Here is a 17,469-nt window from a genome sequence, read left to right on the forward strand (position 1 = left end):
AGTATTGCCATTCCTAAGCTTTGTGCTGATTTTGCAAGGCCTCTGGACTAAGTCAGCTTTGCTCTGTGTGAACTTTTCTTGACCTATCTGCAGCTTTGTTTTAACTTGGTTTACCTATAACAACATTTTTTCTTCTGATGAGGCGGCTATGGCTGATTTATTTTACTTATTGCTGTATGGTAAAACCACAGTTTTACAATTCTAAAACAATGACATAACATAGAGAAATGCGGGTCTGGTACAATAGCTGAGGCCTTGAGAAGTGGAAAAACGATGCGGCAGAGAGGGATATAGGAATGGGATGATAAGAGGTGGGGCACAAGCTTGGCACTGGGAGACCCCACAGCTGTAACCAACTCACCTGTGGCCAGTTAAAGAAATGCAGACATGGAGCTAGACAAATCTGGTTTTGGGGGTAACAAAGAGAACACAGAAGCAGTACCTAACACACATAAAAGGCACCATATATTGTATATTTGGATGTAATATGGAGCTGCAAACCAATGCATAAAGAAAAAAACTGTAAAAGCATGTTAGCAAAAACATACAAATGACCCTAAGTGGTCTCCTAAATTGAGGAAAAAGAAACCACCAGCATTAACATCATATTCCTCCCTGCAAAGGGCTTCAGAAGATGGTGATTCATCATAACATTCCCATCACCAGCATCAGAATGAAACCATTGACCATACGACCAGGAGGAGAAGTGAGAGGATGAACATAACATCAGGGAAAGGGACAGTAACTAAAAAGTGTGTGTAAATAAATGTTAACTCTATTATTATTGTTTCTTCTTCTGTAATGGGTAGATCTGAACTAGTAACATTAGACTCCTAAGATTTCAGATTACACTAACAATAAATTATTTGACTTTGTGTATATAAGTTGTGCTTCCTCACCATCCAAAAGTTTCTGAGTGTAACCCAATTAGTATATGTCAGCCTTGAAATATATGCACAGATCTTTCTATTTCTGGGTTACTTGTCATAGGGTCATAGGATCATAGAATCATAGAATATCTCAAGTTGGAACGGATGCATAAGGATCATCGAGTCCAACTCCCTGCTCCTCGCAGGACTACCTAAAACTAAATCATATGACTAAGAGCGTCGTCCAGATGCTCCTTGAACTCTGACAGGCTTGGTGCCGTGACCATTTCCCTAGGGAGCCTGTTCCAGTGACCGACCGCCCTCTCCATGAAGAACCTTTTCCTAATGTCCAATCTGAACTTCCCCTGACGCAGCTTCATTCCATTTCCTCGTGTCCTGGTCACCAGCGAGAGGAGATCAGCACCTCCCTCTCCACTGCCCACCTTGAGGAAGTTGTAGACTGCGATGAGGTCACCCCTCAGCCTTCTCTCCTCCAAGCTGAACAAACCAAGTGACCTCAGCCTCTCCTTGTGAGTCTTGCCCTTGAGGCCTTTCACGATCTTGGTCGCCCTCCTCTGGACATACTCTAATAGTTTGACGTCCTTCTTATATTGAGGTGCCCCAAACTGCACACGGTACTCGAGGTGGGGCTGTACCAGTGCAGTGTGAAGTGGGACAATCACACCCCTCAACCGGCTAGCTATGCTGTGCTTGATGCACCCCAGGACATGGTTGGCCCTTTTGGCTGCCAGGGCACACTGTTGACTCATATTCAACTTCTCACCAACCCAAATCCCCAGATCTGTTTCCACGGGGCTGCTCTCCAGCCTCTCATCCCCCAATTTGTATGTATAACCAGGATTACCCCATCCCAGGTGGAGAATCCAGCATTTCCTCTTGTTAAATTTCATGCGGTTGGTGATTGCCTAGCTCTCTAGTCTATCCAGATCTCTCTGTAAGGCCTCTCTACCCTCAAGGGAGTCCATAGCTCCTCCTAGTTTAGTATCATTGGCAAACTTACTTAATGTACATTTGGTTCCTGCATGCAGCTCATTTATAAAAACATTAAAGATCACTGGCTCTAAAATCGAGCCCTGGGGAACCCCACTGGTGACTGGCTGCCAGCCTGATATAACCCCATTTACTATAACTCTTTGAGCCCGACCTGTCAGCCAATTGCTCACCCAACGTATTATGGACTTGCCTAGCTGTCTGCTGGACATTTTGTCCAGAAGGATACTGTGAGAGACAGTATCAAAAGCTTTTCTAAAACCCAAATCCAACCACATCTACTGGCTTCCCTTGGTCAACTAGATGGGTGACCTTGTCATAAAAGGAAATTAAGTTGGTTAAGCAGGACTTTCCCCTCATGAATCCATGCTGGCTGTGACCAATGACTGCGTTGTCTCTCAAGTGTTTTTCAATAACTCCCAGAATAACCTTCCCATAATTTTACCAGGCACTGAAGCGAGACTGACAGGCCTGTAATTATGAGGGACTCCCTTCTTACTCTTCTTGAAAATTGGTACAACATTTGCCAGCTTCCAGTCGACTGGGACCTCTCCAGACTCCCAAGACCGTTGAAAAATAATGGAGAGAGGTCCCACAATAACATTGGCCAGCTCTTTCAGTACCATGGGGTGAATCCCATCAGGCCCCGTAGACTTATGTGCATCCTGCTGGAGCAGCAAGTCTTGAACAAGTTCAGAATCAGCTGGGAGTTTATCATCACCCTAGTCATGGTCTTCCAACACAGGGCTCTGGGGGTCCTAGGGCCCATCATCGGTTTTGAAGACAGAGGTGAAGAAGGCATTAAATGTCTCTGCTTTGTCTATGTTCCTATTTGTGAGGTGACCGACTTCATCGAGCAACAGACCAATATTATTTCTGATCCTCCTTTTACTGTTAACATATTTAAAAAAGCCCTTTTTGTTTTCCTTCACAGTGCTGGCCAGCTTGAACTGTAATCGAGCTTTGGCCGCATGAATTTTCTCCCTACAGTGGCAAACAGCATCTCTGTAGTCCTCGGGTTTCACCTGTCCTTGGTTCCAATGTCCATACACTTTCCTTTTCTGCCTAAGTTCTAGAAGAAGATCCCTGCTCAGCCAAGCTGGTCTTCTCCTCAGCTTGCTTGACTTCTGACTATTTGGAATTGCCTGCTCCTGTGCTGTTAAGAGATGGCTCTTAAAAAGTGACCAGCATGCACGGACCCCAGTACCTTCAAAAGCAGATTCCCAGGGGACCTTACTAACTAGCACCTTCGGGAGCCCTAAGTCTGCTCTCCCTGTATCAGGGTCGAAGTGTTGCTGGCAGTTTTTTTCCTATCACTGAGGATTTGAAGCTCAACTACTCCATGGTTACTGTGACCAAGACAGTCACCAATCTTCACTTTGCCCACAAGTCTCTCTCCGTTTACAAACAACAAATCCAGGAAGGCACTTTTCCTAGTCGGCTCCTTTAGTACCTCCGCCAATAAGTTATCTTCAACATGAAAGTTCCTGGACCTGTTCGTGTCTGCTGTATGATATTCCCAGTTGATGTCAGGGAAGTTAAAATCACCCATAAGGACAAGGGCAGTTGATCTAGAGATATCACTTAATTTCTTGTAGAATAATTCATTGGTGTCATCGTCCTGGCTGGGTGCTCAATAGTAGACTCCCATAACAACATCCACATTATTTGCTGTCCCCTTCATCCTGACCCAGGGGCTCTCAACTGTGTCGTTGCCAACTGTAAGTGCCATACAATCCAACCCCTCCCTTACATACAGCGGCACCCCCCACCTCGCCTGCCCTGCCTATCCCTCCTGAAGAGCCTATAACTGTCCATCACGGCACACCAGTCACAGGATTCATCCCACCAGGTTTTGCTTATGCCAATGATATTGTAGCTCTGGGACTGGGCCAAAGCTTGTAGGTCCTCTTGCTTATTCCTCATGCTGCGCACATTAGTATAGAGACATTTCAAATGTGCTGCAGTGCACAATGGCTTCCAGCTCCTCCTGTTTGCTGCCCATGCTGCATGCATTGGTGTAGATGCACTTCAGTTGGGCTATTGATCCTGCCACCTTTTTTGAGGGACAAGCCCTAATTCCTGTGTGACTGTTCTCAGTTGCTTCCGTGGTTTCTAACATATCAACAACCCTTACATCTTTGCTGTCGCATGGATCTCCATCCCCTGCCTCCACTGAGATGGCTAAGGTGCTGCACGCATTAGTACAGGGACATTTCAAATGTGCTCCAGTGTACTCAGCACATCATGGAGCAGACTGAAGGACCTCGCTAGCACACTGCCTCAAATATTGGCGTGCCACCCCCAGGCTTATCTCTAGCGAGCCTGGTTTATCCTTTTCCCCCTTCAAATCTAGTTTAAAGCTCTTTTGATGAGCCCTGTTAACTCTTGCGCAAACATCCTTTTTCTTCTTTGAGACAGGTGTACCCCATCTGTCACTAGCAGACCTGGTGTCGTGTAGACCGACCCATGATCAAAAACCCCAAATTCTGCCAGTGACACCAGTCATGGAGCCAGGTATAGATCTGCTGGGTCTTCCTGTTTCTTCCCTTATCATTCCCTGCACCTGGAAGGATAGATGAAAACACTGCTTGTGCTCCTGATCCCTTAACCAGTTGTCCCAAGGCCCTGAAGTCTCTCTTGATTGCCCTGGGACTTCTTATTGCAACTTCATCGCTGCCTACATGAACAAGCAATAATGGATAGTAATCCAAGGGCTGTACCAGGGTAGGAAGTCTTCTCATTACATCTTTAACCTGGGCCCCAAGGAGGCAGCAGACTTCCCTAAGAAGTGGGTCCGGTCGGCATATTGGGCCTTCTGTTGCCCACAGAAGAGAGTCTCCTATGACAATGACCTGCCTTTTTGCTTTATGGAAGCGGTTTTGGTGCAGGGCGTAGGCCAACTTACTGAACCTTGGCGACACCTCCAACCTAGATGAACCATCGTCCTTGTCATTGTTCGGTTCCACTTGCAGCGCCTCGTACCTGTTATGGAAGGGCACCTGGGAAGGTGGGGGAGTCACGGAGGAGATGCGCCTGCTGTGCCCGGCAGGAACTTGTCACTATTACCCCCTATGCCTCAAGTCACTGTGTTCTGCTGGGTGGGGAGAGGATAGGGAATCCTCCGTATCATGTGTCCTGTCTGCCTGACAGGCCTGTCCCAGGGATGGTAGGGTGTGGTTCTAGCAGTCTCCCTCCCTCCTCAACCTACTCACCTCCTCCTGGAACTCTGCCACTAAGCGGAGGTGTTCTTCTCCCTGGGCGCACCTCCCACAGGGGTGCTCACTGCTGCTGTCCCGTACTGGCATAAGAGCAGGGCACACCCTGCAGCCTGACACCTGGGTGGCAGCGTGTTCCCACCGGAGCTCTGTCTGGGAAGCTGCGTCAGTCGCGGCGGGTGCAGAGTTTAGAGAGGACATGGCCTTCTGCTGGGTAGATAGCGTTGCTTCCTGGCTTCGAGCTGGCCGAGTTACAGTGCTGTTACAGTGCCCTTCCTGTGCAGACTGCCGCACCACGTCCTGTTTGCCCACACTGTTTGCAGCACTCCTGGTCACTAGTGCTCCCCAGGGGTTTCTTTTATACATGTGGGTGCTTGGCCACCATTGCTCCTGGCCCCACCCGGGTCTCGTCAGCTGCTGTCGCGGGAGCTGCAGGTTCCTGGCAGCTCCCTCCACTCCCCTCAGGTTCCCCTGGTTCAGGAACCTGCCCTGTGCACTGCGCTAGAGTGCTCTGCTGCCGATCCTGTCAGCACCCGGACTCCTCACCTCAGTGAGTCTTCAGTGAGGGAGCTCTGGGGTGCTTTCTTACATAAGAAGTATGTTCAGCCATGCTATCCCTTTTAAATAATCCAGTTGTTTCGGGGTTTTTTTTCCCTTCTTTGTTTTTTCTCTTTTTTTTATCAAGTTCTTTTTCTATCGGGAGCTTTTATGGATACTTTCACTTCTTGAGTAAACGAGGACCTTTTTCTATGCTTCCCTTGTTCTTAGGTGGTCTTTGTGCCTAAAATCGTCGATAGAACACTGTCAAACTTGTTTAAGATTAGATTTATTACCTGAATAAAAATGAGACCCTAAAGTAGGTCTTTTTCTACCCTTTTTTGTTTCTTCCATCAAGAGTTAAACTGAACTGCAGCCACAAACTTCCATTGTAACATCTTGAAAAGTAGGTACCTGTGTCGGGTTTGTGTAGCAGGGGAGTGGCTACACGGGTGGCTCCTGTGAGAAGCTGCTAGAAGCTTCCCCGGCTCCAAACTCTGGCCAAGGCCGAGCCCATCAGCAATGGTGGTAGCGCCTCTGTGATAGCACATTTAAGAAGGAGAAAAAAGACTGCTGAGGGTAAGAGTAAAAAGGGAGAGAGTAAGATGGAGGAGGAAGAAGAAGAGCAAGAGCTACAGTAAAAACAGGAGAGGAAGAAGAAGATGGCAGAAGAAGAGGAGCTCCAGTGAGGAGAGGAGTGGGATGTGAGAGAAACAACCATGCACACACCGAAGTCAGTGAAGAAGGAGAGGGAGGAGGTGCTCCAGGTGCCAGAGCAGAGATTCCCCTGCAGCCCGTGGTGAGAGGGCAGGCTGTCCCCCTGCAGCCCATGGAGGTTAACAGCAGAGCAGAGATTCCCCTGCAGCCCATGGAGGACCCCATGCCGGAGCAGGTGGCTGGGCCTGGAAAAGGCCATGACTCCGTGGGAAAGCCCACGCTGGAGCAGTTTGCAGAGGACTGCAGTGTGTGGAAAACACTTGCGTTGCAGAAACTCATGGTCGGCTGACCCCCGTGAAAGGGACCCCATGCTGGAGCAGGGGAAGAGTGTGAGGAGTCCTCCTCCTGAGAAGGAAGGAGCGGCAGAGACAATGTGGGATGACGTGACCGCAGCCCCCATTCCCCGTCCCCCTGTGCTGCTGCAGGGGGAGGAGGTAGAGATATCGGGAGCAAAGCTGAGCCCGGGAAGAAGGGAGGGGTGGGGGGAAGGTGTGTTTTTAAGATGTGGTTCTATTTCTTATCAACCTACTCTGATTTGGTTGTTAATAAATTAAATTGGTTTATTTTTCTGCAAAATCGAGTCTGTTTTGCCTGAGACCATGAGTGGTGAGTGATCCCTCCCTGTCCTTGTCTCGACCCATGAGCTTTTTGTTGTATTTTCTCCTCCCCATCCCACTGGGGGGGAGGAATGAGCAAGTGGCTGCATGGTGCTTTGTTGCTGGCTGGGCTTAAACCACGACAGTATCTGAAGATCTTTTTGGCATCATGCGTATGTTTGTAATTTTTAAATTTTTCTTCCAAGGCAGCATAACCAGCAACACAGGCTTTTTCATTCCTCTATAACAATTTGCAACTTGCATGTTTCACCAAAAAATTAATTATGCAGCATATTTTACAGTCTTATCATTAGAGTTATGATACAGGTTTCTGTAGAGACCCTTCATGACACATTAATGGCACAGATTTCTGCTCGGGCACTCCGTGTCCCTGTTAGTTTTAGGTGGCTGTTTATAGCCGTGCTGTTATCTCTGTACTGCCATGGCTGTGCAGCTACGAGCAAATAAAGCAGTTGCCTCAACGCCATGTCTGAAATACGCTGTAATATCCCTGACAATGGGAAAACCATGATTTTTGGTACCTAGGTGGTTAAAGGCCTGGACTAATGCCACAGAAGAGAATGAAGACCCACAGATGTGCTGTTTCTCTTGACTTTGAGGGGTTTTAGTGACTTGGCCATGATCAAAACAAAGCAGTGCCAGTGGTGAGAATAAAGCATGAAATCTGAGTTCAGGCAATTTTGGAGAGGAGAAGAGGCTTTCGTGGCAGCATAGGTATAACAGGTGATGATAACGAATGCCGACCCACGAAAGAGAGCTCTGCCTCGTGGGATTTGGATCAGAAAGGCGAAGGGGCAGCTGCATAGGCAAACATCAGAGGGGAGCAGCAACCAGGAAGGTGCTTATGAACTGGATGCTGATCTGAGCCGAAATCAGGAACTGCACAACAGGGAGGTCAGGACAAATCCTGCCTTAAATTATTTTGGAATAAGCGTAATTGCTCTGACCAGACACTACATTTAGATGGATGTAAGTGAGATCACGGTACAGGCAGTAACTAACTTGTTATTTTTCAGGCTCCTTCATCTGAAGCCATTTTTAGGCGAATGCTGTATCCCTACTAAGTGATGCCCTATTTGTCGAAGCCCACATGGACAAGGATGGACAAGACTTACAGAAGAAGCGCAAGATATGGATGTGCTCCATACTCCAACCTTAAACAAACCAGGGAGGCAGCTTTAGCCCCACCAAAGTCAAAGGAAATTTCACAAGCACACAATTGTTAGCACGATAGTGCTATCACCTCCGCTCCATGTCCATCTGGTGGCAAGTGCCTGTGTATGGGGTGTTCCTGCCCAGGTGTTGATGGGAGTGGGTGTCCGGTGCAGGGCGGCCTCTGTGAGGAAAGGCCAGGGCTGCCCCGTGCCAGACACAGCCAGTTCCAGCCGGTCCCAGCCGGCTCCAGCGGCCCCACCGCAGGACACAGCCCAGCCCCTCAGCCAAGCTGGGGGCGCCTGGGGGAAACCAGGTTTCAGCAAGGGCCAAAGGCGGCACAGGCAGAGGAGGAGGAAGGCAAGGAGGGAGCAGCAGCAGAGGGAGCCCGAGGGCGGAGGAGGAGGAGGAGGAGGAGGAGGGCAGGAGGTGCTGCGGGCCCGGAGCAGGGATCCCCTGCAGCCCTGGAGAGAGCCCGCTGGAGCAGAGACCCACCCTGCAGCCCGGGGAGGGCCCCACGCCGCAGCAGGGGGATCTTTCCTGCAGGAGCTGCGGCCGTGGAGAGCCCAGGCGGGAGCAGGTTGTCCCTGAAGGACTGCAGCCCGGGGCAGGGCCCGCGCTGGAGCAGGGAGACGTGTGAGGAGGGAGGAGCGGCCAAGAGGGGCTGGGATGGACGGAGCGCAACCCCCATCCCCACCCCCTGCGCCCTTTCGGGGGGAGAGGAGTCGGGAGTGAAGGGGTGAAGGGGGGACTGGGAAAGGGGGAGGGACATTTGTTGTTTAAATGTTTGTTTCTCATGACTATTTTAATTGACCATAAATACTCACAGTTGGATGCTACATGGAAGTCCTTATGAACCATATCACATATGTGATATTTGAAACACTTAGTATTTAGTAACGTTTAATTCACATTTAGTGACACCAGAATGGTTGGAAATGCACTCAAGCCCTGAATCCTAATTCTCACACAAGTTATGGAGAAGGTTCAAGTTTGGTTTTTTTCGCCTCCTTCCTAATTTTATTTTTTCAGTCAAGTACCACTCCGCAATGCAACAATATCAAGATAGCTTTATTTGTTTTTCTTTTTCTCTTGTGTTTAATGTACATATTTTTATTCTTTAACTAATTTTAGGCTTAAAAAGTAGAAATTTGGATAATAACGTGTTTATTTTCAGCAACTCATATCAGCACTGACTGAATTATTCCAAAACTGAAACTGAATAGAATCCAATTCGAGATGCTTTTATGCTCCTAACAACATCTTTGCAGTGAAAAAAACCAATATGGTGAGTGATGCAAAGGCTGACAGTTCATAGATACAAATACCTGAATCTGTTTGACCAAAACATATGTATGAGAGAGAAAGCTATTTGTTTGTGATATACGAGATTAATATCCCTGACCCCAAGAAACTGAAGGATGAGAATCAGATGGTGATGATTAATGTTATGCAAACTATTTTACAAGTAAACCAAGAGCAGTGGAAATTGCTTTTCTTGCAGATGGGGGAAGGGCTTTATGACAAATCAGTTCCTTTTTTTCCATTCTGTGAAGTCTTGCATATTTCTTCATCAGAATGAAAAATAAACAAACAAAAAACCAAAGGAAAAACAACTCTGTTGTCTCATCCTAGCCCCCACTCTCAATTTTTTTTTTTTGGTATAAGCAAAATTGTCTGATTCATTGCAGAGGGAAAGGGATTAAATGAGAATTAAATTTGATGCTTAATATAATTCCACTTTCTCCACGCTACTGGTAGAATAAAATAATCAGAAAGGGACTCTAAAAGTAGGAAATAAATCAATATATGGAACATATTTGAAGTTTTCATGCACTCATGTTCCCTTCCTTTTTTAAGAAAGAATATTTTGCCATTGCTAGACAGGGATCCTCAGAAGGGTGGCTGAATGGAAGGTAGAATAAATGCTTTTAGATATCTGAACCTCCAAACATTTGATTAATGTTGATTCATGCCATCAAAAAACGCTTCCTCATCTGCTAGTGCTACTGCTATAAAATAGGTCTTTAGTGCCCAAATTCCTTGGAAAAAAATGCCCCTCCATTGTACTTACATAGTTTTTCCTTTAGGAAGAAAAGAGACAGAGTGAAGATATATAAGCCAGAAAGGACCACCTAGTGTGATGAAAGGATGAGATCACTTTAGAGTATTTTCTACAGATCTCCTGAGTGAATTTTTTTGCATGCTACGTGAATGTGTGGTAGAAATATTGCTTCTGTTAAAAGCAAATATTTGTGTCTGCCTCAAATTGTTATTCAATGAGAAATCATATACCTCCCTCATTGCCTGTGTTGTTTTTACAGTTGAAAACACCAGTGGCAAATGACTATTGATTTGTTGCACAATTTCTTCTTGCATTTCTACTTCATCACATTTATATACTACATAACCTCTGTGTGTATTCCTTCTTGGGACATTATAGGACTTCTACATCAGTTCTCTGTCTCAACCCCAGAGAAAATTAATCAAAATATTAAACAAACAACTCAGAGTTTCAAGTAGATTCACCTTCCACGGGATATCTGTAGAGAATACAACATAAAATACAATGGTCAGGTGCTCAGATTGCCTAAATCACCATAGGTGTACTTAATGTTGCAGTTGTATTAATTTATAGTAGCTGGGTATCTTGCCTATAGACCATCAATAATGTTTATTTCCACCAAACCAAAGCTAGTCCTGAAACTGTAAGAAAGACAGTTTCCAGTGGAAACTGCAACTTTCTGAATTGCTTAAGTCAAAGGGTCCTATCTGCTAGACTGGCTTATTTTGATAGGATTGTGCTGAAGTAAATTAGATGAAAAATCTGAACGAGGTTAAGGTGCAAAACCTCATAAGGTCAGCATAAAACTATTACAGATCAAGACAATTCCTTTGTCAACGGTCAAAGAGGAGCAATCATTGACATGGCTTATCTTCCTCTTCTTGCCCCCTGGAAAATGAGGGTGACACTAAGAGAAAAAGGAGTTGGAGTAATAATACCAACAGATCGTGGATGCTATATGAGCTACAGCTGATAAAGGACCTCAATTTTGCCATGCTTCTCTTATAAATGTGTATCCCTCCATATCCTGTTTTAAGCACTTCTTTTTTGGATGCAATTATGTATGCATAAGGAGCACTGAAGACGGTAATATCCCTGATCCTCCTTTAGGCTCAGACATCTAACTCTTAAGTGCAATATTGACTGCCTAGGAATAAATGATAGGAATCTTGAACACTGACACCTACGACCAAAGTATTTAACAGAAATCACTTTTTACCAAGAAATTACATTGATAAGAGCAATGGCTAGGCATTTTTCCCTCTGCAAGGAAAAGTTACTATAACTCACTGATGTGAGGAGTCAGGTCCTCTCAGTGCATGTGAGGAACAGCTGAGACATGTATTTGGTTGTTTCCTTTGTAGAGGGTGGGCAGGAGAACCATAAATTCAGAGATCCTGAATGGGTCTATGGGGGATGTTTGCAGAAACCTGTTCAGAAATAGGATGACCTGTGCATGCAGAGAAGCACAATGGGAGATCCCTACACAACACAGTTGTTCAACAGGGAAGTCCCTTAGTAACATGCTATGCCGGCTGCACGGCAGCCTCTGCTACCTGATTCCAGGGAGAGTCAAAGAGGAAGAAAGGTTTGGGTTTATGTGCCTGAATCCTCTATAGTATCTAGCCCTAGGGGTCTTGTGAACATTGTAAGGAGGGTAGCGGAAGGCTCTTTGCAACCTTATCATCTTTGCCTTGCTCTTCCATGCAGGAAACAGCCACTGTATGGTACAAAGAGGGCCTGAAACTTTGCTGAACTTTTCCCACTAAAGAATAACGTAGTGAGATCTTGGCAGAGGAATTGCTGCCCCCAGTTTCTCCACCTTATTTTTCTGTTATCAATTTTTCCTAAAGGCTTATAATGAAACCCCTGAAGCTCTGCGTGGAGGGGTGAAAACAGCAGCATCCTCCATTTCTGCAGTACCTTTCAAGCAACGTCCTCTGTTTCTACAGTATCTACAAGGCCATCAGAATGTTTTTTAGTGGAAGAAGAATATTAATTTTAGATACTTCACAGACATCTGAGAAACTGCAGAAGTTGCTGTACAAACTGAGTAAGGATTTGATTTTCAGAGGTTCTGATCTTCTGCTCAGGAATTTGGAGCCTTCAGTGCCTCTAATGAATTTTATTCTAAATTATTTTCTCATAATCACAAAGTCTATGGCAGATAACAGAATCATGACCTTATTGTCCCTCAGATGCTGCGAGGGTAAAACTCCACTTGCCCTTAGTGAAGCCCACAGGATTTTTCTTGCTCACATGAAGGCAGATTTCAGATGTAGGTATAGGAAGAGAAAGATAAGGAAAAATTTTAATCGAGATATATAATAAGAAGCTTTTGGAAGTGATGATCCTTGATATCGTCAATGTGCTTATTTCTAAGCATTAAATTTTTGTTTCTCCTTAAGAAGGTGTAGAAAAACAAAGCAATAACTTTACTCGGCCAAATTCAATTGGGGATTATATTTGCCTCTTCCACAGCTGCAAGTAACTGCATCAATTATCTGAAGTATATCAATGGATTAGTCAAAAAAGAACACAGTTGGTAATAACAATAAAGCCAAAAGCCTTTTGCCTAGTTAATGTCTAGGCAGATACATTAAGTAACTGAAAAACAAGTGAGACATGGAAAAACATAAACTTAAACATTTAGCATCCTCAAACAATATACTTATTGCTTATTAATTATACTGAAGTGGTATTACTGATTAGTTTAATAGGAAACATCATGAATGAAATTATCATAAACAGAAACCTAGAGTAAATCCCTCAGCTACCTAGTTTTCTATATGTGAAAAAAATAAAGACATTGATTCTGGGCTGAAAAATGTATGGCAATCTACTGACAGTAAAAGAAGCATTTGAAATGTGTCCTCTGTCTATAGTATCATTTCAGTATATGTAGCTTCTCGTTCAGTATGAGCTGATGTTTCTGGACCATGCAAGATACAAACTTCTTAAAGATTCTGAATTAAAGTGATTGCTTTTTTATTCAAGACAGAGTGGTATTAGTAGTGGGGATTCCCTGAGTCCATTTGAATAGCAATGCTATAGAGAGGATTTGTTGCATGTTGGTGTCCTTATAGAATCATCTGTGAAACTGAGATATTTTTTTTTTCCTTTTTAGTTCTCCTTCAACCCCAGAAAGGTTTGGGTTTTTTGGTGAAACCCAAATCTGACTTTTCATTCTTTGGTCCCTTCTGTCCTTTCCCCTGCAAGATTTATCACACTGAAACATACCTTTCACTGGAAAAGGTGAAAAAGAAAGAAGGAAGGGTAGAGCATGAAAGATAAAATAAAAGTTTTGATTTCCTGGACAACAGAAGAATAACAATTACATTGCATGCAAATAATTTCTGAAAAAAAAATCTAGAGAAATAATTATTTCCCAACTGCCCTTAGTAATGATGGACCATTCTGTTTATCAGTGTTAATAAAACAACATGACCACTTCAGCATTTAGAGGCCTTATACTTTTAGTCTTCCCTAGGAGATCAGCTCTACAAACGAGTCTTGAGAGAATATGACCTTTTGTTAAAGAAATAAGGAACTGATACTGTGACAGTAAGTGTAATATGAAGACATAAATAGAAAATTAATTTGAGATTAGGTAAAGTAAGCAAGGGATTGAATATTTAGATTAAATTGGAAACTGGCAAACAGTTTCCAAATTCAACTGCTGGAAGTGATTAGAATTTGTTTTTTAATTTTCCTTCGTGTAGGATCCAATCAAACTTGAGATATTTTCATATTCATGGTATGATTTTGGAATAATCAATGTCAAGTTTATGCAAATATTGCCTGATTAATATGATCTTCTCTCCAATTAGAGATTAATAAAGCTACTAATGAGATTTGCATCTCCTGTATTTAATTTAAACATTCATGTGAATTCCAAACAAAACCCAGAAACAGGCCGCCTATATTTAACAGAAGAGATTTAGGAGCCTTAGAATGAGCAATAAATCCTAGACTGTGAGCAAGAGCTGGAATAGGAAGCACATGATGTGTCTGAAATCCTAACCCTTTAGAGGGTTTTGACTTCAGGAGAGGTAGCTCTGTTCAAACCTTTGAATTCAGTCTTCAAAGTAGGTGTCCACAAGTGTTCCCTGGGAGAAACGAACGAAGTTAACTCCTGAAAATGCAAACAGAGAAAGAAGCGTTGCTGATGCCCATAATAGCCAAACAGAGGGGGACTGAGACCCTCCCTAAACTGGATACTTCTGTTGAGAGCTGCATCTTAAAAAATGAGTTGTATTTTATGTTGGGGATGGGAGGCATTAGCCATTCATAACTGCTATCTGTTTTATTTCTAATCGGTTCATGGGAATAAGTCCCAAATGTGCCTGATTATCTGAAAATGGGTAGGCCATTTTATTCAGATGCTTTTGATTCATCCTTGAGGCATCCATTTTATTTTGTTATTTAAAGGTTATAACCCTGTAGACACACTTACAAGAGCAAGTCCTTTTGGATATTGAGACAAGTCTGTGTCTAATTGCTGAAATTCAAATGAACATAGGAAGGATTACCTACCACAGTGCAGACTTCTCCATGTAAAATGAACATACAATTTTGGGACAAGATGACTCCAGACAGACAAGCTTTCTGCTATCTTTTAAAGATAGAAGCCTATCGTTAACAAACATATTTTTAGTCTCTGAGTTAATTTCTGAATCTTCTCCTAATCTATTTTGTTAAACTTGCTCTAATAGCAAGAAAGCCTCTGTTCTGTTTTCCAAACAGTCCCAGCCCACTGTAATTTTTTCCATCTATCTAGACCTACTGAACACTTCAAGTTCAGCAAAACACAGGTTCAGTGGATAGCCCAATTGTGCTGTATTCACAGCCCTTTTGAAAACTTAAAACATAGCAGTCCAGGTCTCTTAGGAGTTATTTAACAAACACATTTTGTCTCTAAATTGCGTGTTATCTGTGTTGCACACATTAGCATAAGGAAATAAATTTGCAGCTTGCTATATTAAGGGCATATTGCTAGCCTGATATTTACTCAGGGTACTCTAAATTCAGTCCAAATAATTTTTCCATACTATCAAAAAAAAAGAACAGCGTCTTTATCAACCGGAGGTAGGGTGGGAAAAACACACAAAACAACAGGTGCTAAGGATTTAATTACTTTTTTGCTATACTTACAGAAATAGTTGTGTGCCTACCACATTAAATTCTGATGAGCTATTGACAATTACTGCCAAGCAACTAACCAGCAATTGTTGTCCTTTAACGTGTCAATTGCTTATCTGTGGCATTTAATTTAAATTGTTACCTCTGTAGTCACACAACAGTCACTTACGTTGGATACACCATGCTTTTTATAGAAAGAGTAGTGGTATAAGGCTGTTTAGGTGGATACATCCCTGAATCAAGAGCTGGGAACTCAACACAACTCACTCGTCTAAGTTGCCCATACAACTTGGGCCAAAATTTTAGGAAGTTACAATGGAGTTTATCACACCTAGCTCTGATGTCTACAATATCTATGCATATGTCTGAGTAGGTCATCTTGAGCTCCTTATAATCAGAGTAGAGAAACAAATTTCATGAGGTGGTTATCTCTACATTAAATATTTACTGGTGAATAAGGTAAATAAAAGTTGATGGAAGTTACTTGCTCTGGGGAAAGGTCTGAGGCGCAGAAGCAGGTTGTTTATCTGCAGATGCTGTCTAACTGATCAATGCTGGATAGTTCTTTCTAACATGAATACAGAAAGTGATGGAGTAGAAATGCATAATGAAATTATGTCACATAGGAATAGGAAAAGATGAATTTCATATTTTTGAATGTAAGTGCTTCAGTTTTTCTAATTTGTTTGGTAGACGTTGTTCCAAATTAATTCCCTAAGGTAACAGCAGGAATCTCCACCTGAATGTTTTACTTACCATGTGAATTCTAAAACCAGGTTCAGTGTTGTAATCATTACATAATGTTCCAGTATTTTTATATTCTTATAGGACACTGTACATATCACAAAGATTCAAATAGGGATGGAGAATCCATTTAAACTTTATTTTATTTGCAATATCCATAGAGTTACCATAAATCCCAGATGATCTCTTTCGAGCCAGCGTCAGAATTCTGTGATTATCAACAGTGCTGAATTAAATTTAAGGGTGGGGTGGTTTTTTTGTAGACAATCATTTTCCTGCAGTCTCAGCTTTTCAGTATACACTATTTATAAAACAAAAGTCTTTCAACTTGAAAACGTTGACTGCTGAGCTCAAAGAAGTGAAGACATGTCCAGTAACTCTGTATTCCTCCCTGCAATGTAATTCAACAGATGTTCTTCTTTTTCATAGATTGAATGATTCTTTAGACTAAACATGAAAGGAACTGCCCTATTTAAGTCTTTTTATTCTGCAAATAAGTTGGCTGCTGGCTTTGTTTCATCTACCAAATACATCAGAACTAGGGAGTATTTCTAAAACAGACAGATAAGCATGAGGGTCAGAGAAAAATATCATTTTGCACTTACAGGTATGAAAATCCACATTATTTAATGAGGGCATGATAATGTGACCCAGTCTATGCAATCTTACGTTCAAGAGGGAAAAACACACAATGTACTTTATAGCTATAATTAATGATGGGGCTTTTAGCAAATGTCTGGGCTGAAATGCCATGAGGTTCAGAAAGAGTGCAATAGTATCTACAAATTCCAGCCTTATTTTAAGCCAAGGTCAGGATCTCCTTTACAATTTGGATTTTTTCCCAAAACACCTGCATAGATCTGTACCATGTCATCTTATAAGGATGAAACAACTAGAAGAGAGCAGCTGAGTGTCCTTTACATAACAGAGAATGTCCTTTGGTTATTGCATCACAGCAGGTTATTTTGTTTCTGTACATGTTGTAAGGGATTAAGCACCAACAGGGAATTTAAAATTATCATAAATTTTCTTAACTCTTGTGGTCCCACTTTCTCTGAGGTGTGTTTTCGAGATGGGAACAACTCTGAGGTGAAAACAAAAAAAATAATAGTCATGTTAGAACACAGCAATACTGGTGCTGGATTTACTCAACAATTTTTTTATGTTTTATGCCTTAGAACATGACTCCATCTCTGAAGTGATAATATCAGAAAGGCCCTGTCTGTGTGAATTTTTGCAAGTGGGCTCTGTGGATATACATATATATAATTTTGGATGTAGAAATAGCTAGTAGCAAACACCTAGCAGAAGAGAGGAAAGGTACATGCCAAGAAGCTGGTGTTTGGAAGTTTCCCAAGGACTGGCAGTCCTTGCGATTAGCAGTCCTGTTTAATCTG

Source organism: Gymnogyps californianus, chromosome 2 (assembly GCF_018139145.2).
Source record: "Gymnogyps californianus isolate 813 chromosome 2, ASM1813914v2, whole genome shotgun sequence".
Classification (NCBI taxonomy): Eukaryota; Metazoa; Chordata; class Aves; order Accipitriformes; family Cathartidae; genus Gymnogyps; species Gymnogyps californianus.